Raw genomic sequence first — 8,186 nt, forward strand, 5'->3', positions numbered from 1 at the left:
TTGTGGGGGTTTTTTTTTTCTCTATTCATTTTTCATGTTTTGTTTTCAATTTTTTCACCTGGAAAACAAGCCCAGTCCTGTATGCCTCTACCATACCAGAAAACTACTAACAGCCCCTTCCTGAGAAAATTTAGCAGATAGATGAGGCTACAATTATTATTTGAAGCTTTTCATTCTATTAACACTCGCTTACTTTAAGTATCTGAAAGCCTTTAATTCCTCAGAGTTTCAAAGCAGGTACAAACATCAGTCTGTCTCTCTCAATACCACCTCTCGCTCTTTCTCCATCTCTTTCTCCATCTCTCTCTCCATCTCTCTCTCCGTCTCTCTATCTCCTTTTTACTCCTTCTCTCTTGTGAAAGTATCACAGTTTGATCGCTAGATACAGACACTGCCACCCTGACTATGAAGAAAGGAATGCAGCCACAGCTCAGGGGCGGGCGAGGCTGGAATGCAGACTTCCTTTCTCAGCTGCCTGGGCCTTCTGGGAAGCCACGTGTCTGGATCCACATCCATCAGAACCACGCATCTTCTTCTGGTCAAGAAACCCTGTCGAGTGCGTGCAGAGCCAGCCCCTCCATAACCTGCCAAAGCCGTGGACTTCTCAAGTGGAATAGAATGTTCTCCAACATCCCCTCTTTAGAAACGAGGAAAATGAGGCCCTGCTCGATCGACTAGAACTAGAATCTGGTCTCTTGGCACTGACGCAAATGCTTCTTTTTTTTTTTTTACTTCAGGTTGGAGGAGCTCCCTCGGCTGCTGAGTGTCACCCTTACCCCTTCTCCCAGAAGGGGCTGACACCTGTCAGATTGAGGAAAGAGTGGGGGCTCCCCTCAGCCCCTCTCTCCCTATGGGAACTTCCTCCTATGGTACCTTATCCCCACTTCTCACAGAGGATGGTGTCTTTTCTCTCCTAAATTCTCCCTTCCCGACAATTGAAAGGCAAAGACTCCAAAAATCAGGCTACCTGGTTCCAATCACTAGCCGTGTGATTTAGATACCACCACCCTTCAGTGTTCTTACCTGTGAAATGCAGATAATCATAGCACCTACCTCCCAGGATCACTGTGAAGATTCAATGAGTTAAAACATATCGCGTTTAGAACAGCACTGGTCACATTGGGAGCATGTATCATGATCAAGAAGGTGATGCAGGCCAGGACTTTTGTCTGGTTCATCTTTGTGGCCTAGCCCTTGACTATGAGGGATGGTGTCTGTCTGGTTAGTCACTGTATCTCCAGCACATAGAGGATGCTAGATAAGAAACTGTCAAATGAATGAACCTGGCACAGGGCCCTGTTTATAGCAAGTGCTTCACCAGTGCTCATTGAACATATATGTGTGTTTCCAGAGTTTACAGACTCCTTTAGGGAATGTCATTTGCCAAGTTTACCAGTGGATACGTTCCACTTTGCAGGCACCAGCATTTTTTCACTGCGCTAAGGCATTTATTTATATTAGCTGCTGTCTTCACAAGTTTCACCGGAGCCCAGCTCTCAATTTCCAGAGTGCTGTCTATATGCTCTCCTGGGACGGAATCACCTACTGCTTTCTGACAACGCCCCAGCTTGCAGAAAACAAAGTTCCAAAACACCCTGCTTGATATTCCTATGACAGACCTGTGAATACAAATATCCTAATAAACAGAAGACAACAGAGTCTTGAATCAGAAACCAGGGTCTGGAACTCCATAAGGGGGGTTAAGTGCTTATGCAGAAGAAAGTGCCACAGAGCAGCAGGTCCGGAAGCCAGGGGACAACTGGAGATGGCATTTAGGACTGACACAGAAAGTGTCTGAGGCTTCTTAAATTAAAGGCACTCCACAAGAATAAAATGTATTCGTCACTTCGGAGGCTTGTGCTTAAACTTGGCCTTGAGTAAATAAACACTCTGCTGATTGCTGGCCAGAGCACTTAGCCTGAGACTTTTATTCACCCCGCTTGAATGTGTAGCCACAGGCAGCAACTCTCTAGGACACAAATCCACCCCGAAGCTCAGCCAGAGGGCACCTGGTATGTGTTGGGGTGACTCCAAGGGGCACTGAGAGGTTGAGAAGATGGCAAGTTTTCCCAAAAGGCGGCACACCTGGGCCTTGACCACCTTAGAGCCCTCACCCAGTGTGGTGCCATCACAGGACTAGGCCCTCCCAGTCAGCCAAGGTCTACCTGACCTGCTGTTGCCTCTCACACTGTGACCTCATACAACCTCACAGGAGTAAGGAGAAAGGGGGTAGTGTAGACAGCCCCTAAAGTCAGCCAGCAGGCACTGTGAGGTCAGGACCCTTCATGGCTTGGTGGTCTGTAACCTAAAAACTCCAAATAAAGAATGTTTCTTCCCAAACTCTGTGCCTTTTAAGTGTATGCAAATTCCCCAATAGATGAATAGGGTGAGGAACACAGCTCTTTGGGGCTAAACCCAGAGAGGGAACTGACTAGCATGAAAAAGTCCCATCCCCTTTCCTTTGGCCACAGGGTCCCCAGAATTTTTCACCTGCAGACCTTGACACTCTGACACTCACATTCCCAACCTGCCTCCACGCTGTGGGGGCTTTTGCCAGGAAGGATGGGAATCGGCCCACACCCACCCATCAGGGCTCCTGCTGAAGGATGCTGGCCCCTAGGAGGCCAGCATGAATTTACACACATCTGCCCCAAAAAACCACAGAGCAGGTGCTTGTCAGGCAGACCAGGCTCTGGATCCTGGTTCTGCCATCAGTTCCTTTCTTCTGAGCTCAGTTCCTTCATCTGAAAATTGAAACCATAATTTCTGTCTCCAGAATTGTTTTATACATTAAGACAAGGTTTATAAAGGTTAATAAATAGAGGTCGTTGATTAGCATTTTCTTGCAGATTACTAACATAGAGAAAAAGCAGAGGAAGAAGGGCTCCTCAAGGCCTTCCACTTCCTTTACAATAAAATTCCAAGTCTTTCCCAGCCCAAAGAGCTCTGCCTGGCCTGAACATGATTCATTCTTTAGATTCCTCTGCATCCTGCTCAACACACCCACTTCTTCCTCACTATCCAGCCTCCAAATCTGCTATTTCCTGCATCCCCAAGAATTAGTGAAAAAGACTCATTTGTGGAGAGGCATATCCCAGACTCCCCTAACCCTGGTACAGATTTGCTACTGTGTTGTTTTCACTGACAGCAGATACCACAATTTATAACTGTATTTATTTATGTTTCCTATCCCTTCTTCCTCCAATAGCCGGCCAACTCCATTCTGCCAAGGCCAGGTCTGTTTCATTCATTACAATACCCCAACACTTAATAGACTCCTGGCACCAGCACCATCTTCTGATAATATTTGTTGAATCAGCGTGATAAAGAATTAAAGCCCCAAAGAGCCAGGAGGAACCGGGAGCTACAGATAGCTTTCTAACGGCCTTCATTCTGCACCAGGCTGGAAGGCCAGCAAAGCACTTCACACCTACGGGAAAGCCAGAAAAACACCGGCCACCTCAGTCAGTCTGAAATGCCAAAGCAACCAGAACTCACTCATTGGAGAATTTGCCTTTCTGGGCCCAGAGCTCCACTGGCTCATGCCTCTTGGAAGATTGTCACAGCTCCATAAGAGGCAAATACTACTGAGATGCAGAGAAGAGGGGAGATGAGGAAGGAATGTTTTAACAGGTAGTGAGTGTACTTGGAACAGGCCACTGCACCCATGATGGGATGTTAAGTCCTTTAGTGTCTGCCTGAGTCCCATCCTGGGAACCACCAGACCCCATTTCTGTCTTCCCAATTACCCTGCACACCTGTCTGAGTGAAGGTATGTTTTATTTTACCCAGGCTAATGATCTCAGTGCACCCAGATGACATTTATCTCAAAATAAACATCATAACCCACAATGTTAGTCAATACTAGAATCACGGTTCCCCCACCCTGCCCCACCCCGTGGATATTAGGTCATCCAGTGTAAGCAATGGTTGAGGTTTAAAAGTTGCAAATCTGGGGCAGAGTTGGGAGAGTCCCACTTGCACTTCATAAGCAGGCAGTTCTTTGGAAGCTCAGGCCCTGTATGCAGAGCCTTGTATATGAAGAGCATATGCACATCCGCCGGTCCATTACAGGAGGGAAGCATGGGGAGGTCAGGGAGGTGAGCATAGAGGGTAGGGTACTTATTATCACTGGTTCAGTGGTTAGGAACTGGGTCCCTGCTTCAAATCCTGAGTGCAGCACTTACTGTTGACTTTGAGCTAGTTGTTTAATCTCATTGAATCTCAGTCGTCTCATCTGTAAGATGGGGGAATTGCTAACTACCGCATAGGATTATTGGGAAGATTAAATGAGCTACAAAAAAAAGAAGAAAGAAAGGAAAAGAAAAGAAAAAAGAAAAAGAAAAATCTAAATCTAAAGCCTTAGAGCAGTGTTGCACATAGTAAATCATACAAGTGTTTGCTATTATCACTGAGGGTCTATCAGATCAAATGTATCATCATTAAATTTCATTTAATAAAACCTCGAACCAATCCTTCCATGTAGGTAGAATTATCCCACTTTACAAATACAAAATGAAGGTTCATGAGGGCTAAGTACCTTACTCAAAGCCACACAGCTAAGAGATGGCAAAACCAGCACTCGAACCCACGTAATCACCGTAATCATTATTCTCCTAACAATTACCACTTACTGAAAGCCAGGTGGTGTGCTAAGCACTTTACATTGATTATCTCATCAAATACTCAAAACCACCTGTAAGGAAAGAATTACATAACTATTTTACAAAGGAGGACACAAGATTGGACAGGCTAACTATGTTGGCTGAGGTCACACAGTAAGTTAAGGAATACAGCGGTGGCTTGATCCCAGTTCTGACACCAAATCCCATCGTTTCTTCCATTAAAGTCCTGCCTGTCTGATACTCGTTAGAGATTTTGTATCGCTTTCTGCTTGAAATTATCGATGTGCCTGAATTCATATTACATGTAAAACACTGGCCTTGTTAAATGGAGTCCAGGAATGGCTCTCTCCATGAAAGGACTCGTCCCTTGTCCTCAATTGTAAGGGGTTAGGATATCCCCAAATAAAAGCCTAGTTTTCCATTCAGTTCTTTCTAGAAGGTTTGGTTCGGGGGTCAGAGAAAGCAACTGGGGAATGTGTCCAAACGAATCAAAGGAGTTTCTCAACCATCAGACTTTTATTTTTTGGGAATTAGAACACCACTGCTCACAGTTCTTCTACCACGTCAGGATTTTCCTTAGCAATACATGACCGCCCTTCCTAGTTACACGTGGCTCTGAAAATAGCTACCAAATCTATACATCTTTTCCACCCCTAACCTGTATGGTGGTGATAACACATAGAAGTGCAAGGGATATCAACATCCTGAAATAAAGATATCACTGTGGTGACTTTATATTTTATTAAAATATTAACCTACCAAAATCTGGTGCTAATCTGGCACTCACATTGCAATTACCTGGGCTATCATGTTGACCTATTAGCTCTTAAAACTATAATTTTCTATAATTTAGAGGAAAATGGCTATTCAGCAAAACAAATTTCAAACTGGCCGCTAACTAGAGGTAACCTATTGATTTTAATGAAGTATAACTCAAAATTGCCTTGCTGGCTTTAAAGAAGCACATCCCTTGTTAAGGTATTCTGCCTCATCAGAGGACCAAGGTCCTCTCACAGTAACAGCATCCCCAGCCCGGCTGGCTCAATGGCTCCAGAGGCTGGAAGAATGGCAAAGGGTGAGGGTGGTGGCAACTCTGCATCATAATCTCTGCCCACAGTTTGGTCTATGACAGTCCTAGATAGAACACAAGAATCAAAATTCAAGCCGGGAAGTCTTGCTTTGACAAACCTCCTAGCATTGAGTAAAAACCACCAATTAATTGAAACAATAGTGACTACTCACTTCTCAGTACAAGGGTCAAGTTTGAAAAAAAAAAAAAAAAAAAAAGACTTGCCCTCAATGAGCATTAGATGTGCCAAAGAGTTTTCCTCAAAATAAGTTTAGACTTTCTGGATTAATCAAAGGAAGACCTTGGCATGAGATGCTACTGAATTCACCCAGAAGATAAACAAAAACAGGACTTCCAGAAACTTGTGAAATATCCACAGTTTCTGCATGACAAAATTTCAGCACAGGTAAAAATTTAGCTTTTTTAATTTCATCTTGCTTAAAATCCCCCAAAAAGAAGAATCATAAAAGAAACTAGTAACTTAAAGCCGAAATCCTCAGTTTACACCTTACATTTTGAAGAAATATTGAACTCTTTTCTTTGGATTAAAAGAGACAAGCATTTGCTATTCTTGTTTCATTAAATATCAGCAATTGCAAAAACACTTGATCTGATGCCTACGTTATGTCACTGTTTAGATTTCTAATATCTAAACAGTGCTGCTGTTACTATCAAAGGGATCGTCGATGACACAGAGTGGGTACTAGGGTGAAAGACTTAACTGGGCTGCCGGCATTAACAACTGCAGGATGTGGGTCCCCTCCTCCTCAAATTCCTGACTGTGCTTGGTCATCGAAGTAGAATTCATTGTTCCCAGGCCAGAGTCAGGAGCAAAACAGTAACAGCAAGGGCGTGGCTTGAGGATGCTGCCAGTAGGAGAGCCATGTGTGTGCCCACATCAATCCCGAGACTCCACAGATGGCCCAGCTTCCTTCCGGAGCCCATTTTCTTTTATTCCTGTCATATGGAGTAAAACTATATTCCAGAGCTGTTAATGAGCCCTCTTGCTGGAGAGAAGCTGGCAGCCTGAGATTCTAGACCTCAAAGCTCCCAGAGCCTGGAGGGGGACTGAACCACAGAGCCTTCCCCCGAGCAGGGCAGGAGGAGAGCAGGGAAATAGTGTTTCGAGGGGGACCATTTTTGGACAAACATCTTCCTTCATTGTGGCTATACTAAATAAACAACTGTCAGACACCAATCACCGCTACTGTGTCTATTAACTACCAATGACAGAGCACCTGCCATGTGCCACCTGCCCTGTCAGGAATTTAAGACACATTATCTCCTTAACTACATTAGCCCCAGGAGAGAGTTACAAGCTTTACCCTCATTTTACAGGTAAGAAAACAGGGGCTCAGAGATGTCGTATAACTTGCCCATGGTCACATATTGTGACAGACTCTGATTTTTGGCTCCCAAGCTTGAACTTATTTCTCCATTCCACAAAAATAAAACTTACATCTCAGGCCCTTTGGAAGCCCACTCTTCTACCTCTCCGCTGTTGTTGGTTTTAAATCCACCTTTTTTACCTGCCCTGCGTATTGGGTAGAAGTCTGTCCAGAAGTCCCACTTGCTTGGATGACAGCTATCTGCCCCAGCATCTACTGAAGGGTGAGAACGGGTCCATCCTGTACAGTCCTAATATCCACGGTAGAGTTAGGGTTCCCTGGACAGGTAAATCTTAGATTTGCTTTTAGAAGGAGGGACAAACCGGACCCTGTGGCAAGCACACCGGGCTTCATCCTTAGAGCAGAAAACCCAGAAGTTGTCAAGACCATGGCTTTACTAATTTCCCCACCTTATTTCAAATGCCAACAATAGAGTCATTTCGAAGGATGCAGAGCCAAAGGGGCCTCTACTCTGGCTTTGCTTCTGTTTTTCACATTATGCCAAAAGACTGAAGCTCTTTTGAACACGCTATTCAGATGACCCTGCCAAGCACGATCTCACGCCCCTTCTGTGGGGTGCAGGAAGCTGGAGGGAAGTCTGCTGCAGGTCCCCAGGACCACGCCGGACATTGGAGGCCGCCTCATCGTTGGCAGGCTGGACTCTACCCAGCTGCCCGCCTGCCCTGCCACCTTCTCTTGGCAGCCACGCTTGGGTCACTGGTCCCCAGCCCTGGCTTAACACTGGAATCGCCCGGGGAGTGTCGACACTTCACGGAGGCTGGGTCCCACCGCCAGGGCAGGGCTGCTGATGGAATCGGTCCGCGGTGCGGCCTGGGCAACTGGATTTTAAAAGCGTCCCAGGTGATTCCGAGGTGCAGGCAGGATTGAGAAGCGCTGCCCAGACCCCCGTGGGGAACCGATTCCGCTGACGCCGAAGCCCGCGCCTCGGACCTTCCGCTGCACTCCTCAAACTCCCGCGTCTCTCCTCCCCGTCCCACGCGGGGCCGCGCTGCGTTGCGCCCGCACGCGGGATCCCGCCTCCCGGCGCCTCCCCGCTCGCGGCGCCCAGAACCGCGGGAAACTTCTGCCCGCCGCGCGCGCCCT

This window comes from Pteropus vampyrus, unplaced genomic scaffold (assembly GCF_000151845.1).
Source record: "Pteropus vampyrus isolate Shadow unplaced genomic scaffold, Pvam_2.0 Scaffold598, whole genome shotgun sequence".
Taxonomy (NCBI): Eukaryota; Metazoa; Chordata; class Mammalia; order Chiroptera; family Pteropodidae; genus Pteropus; species Pteropus vampyrus.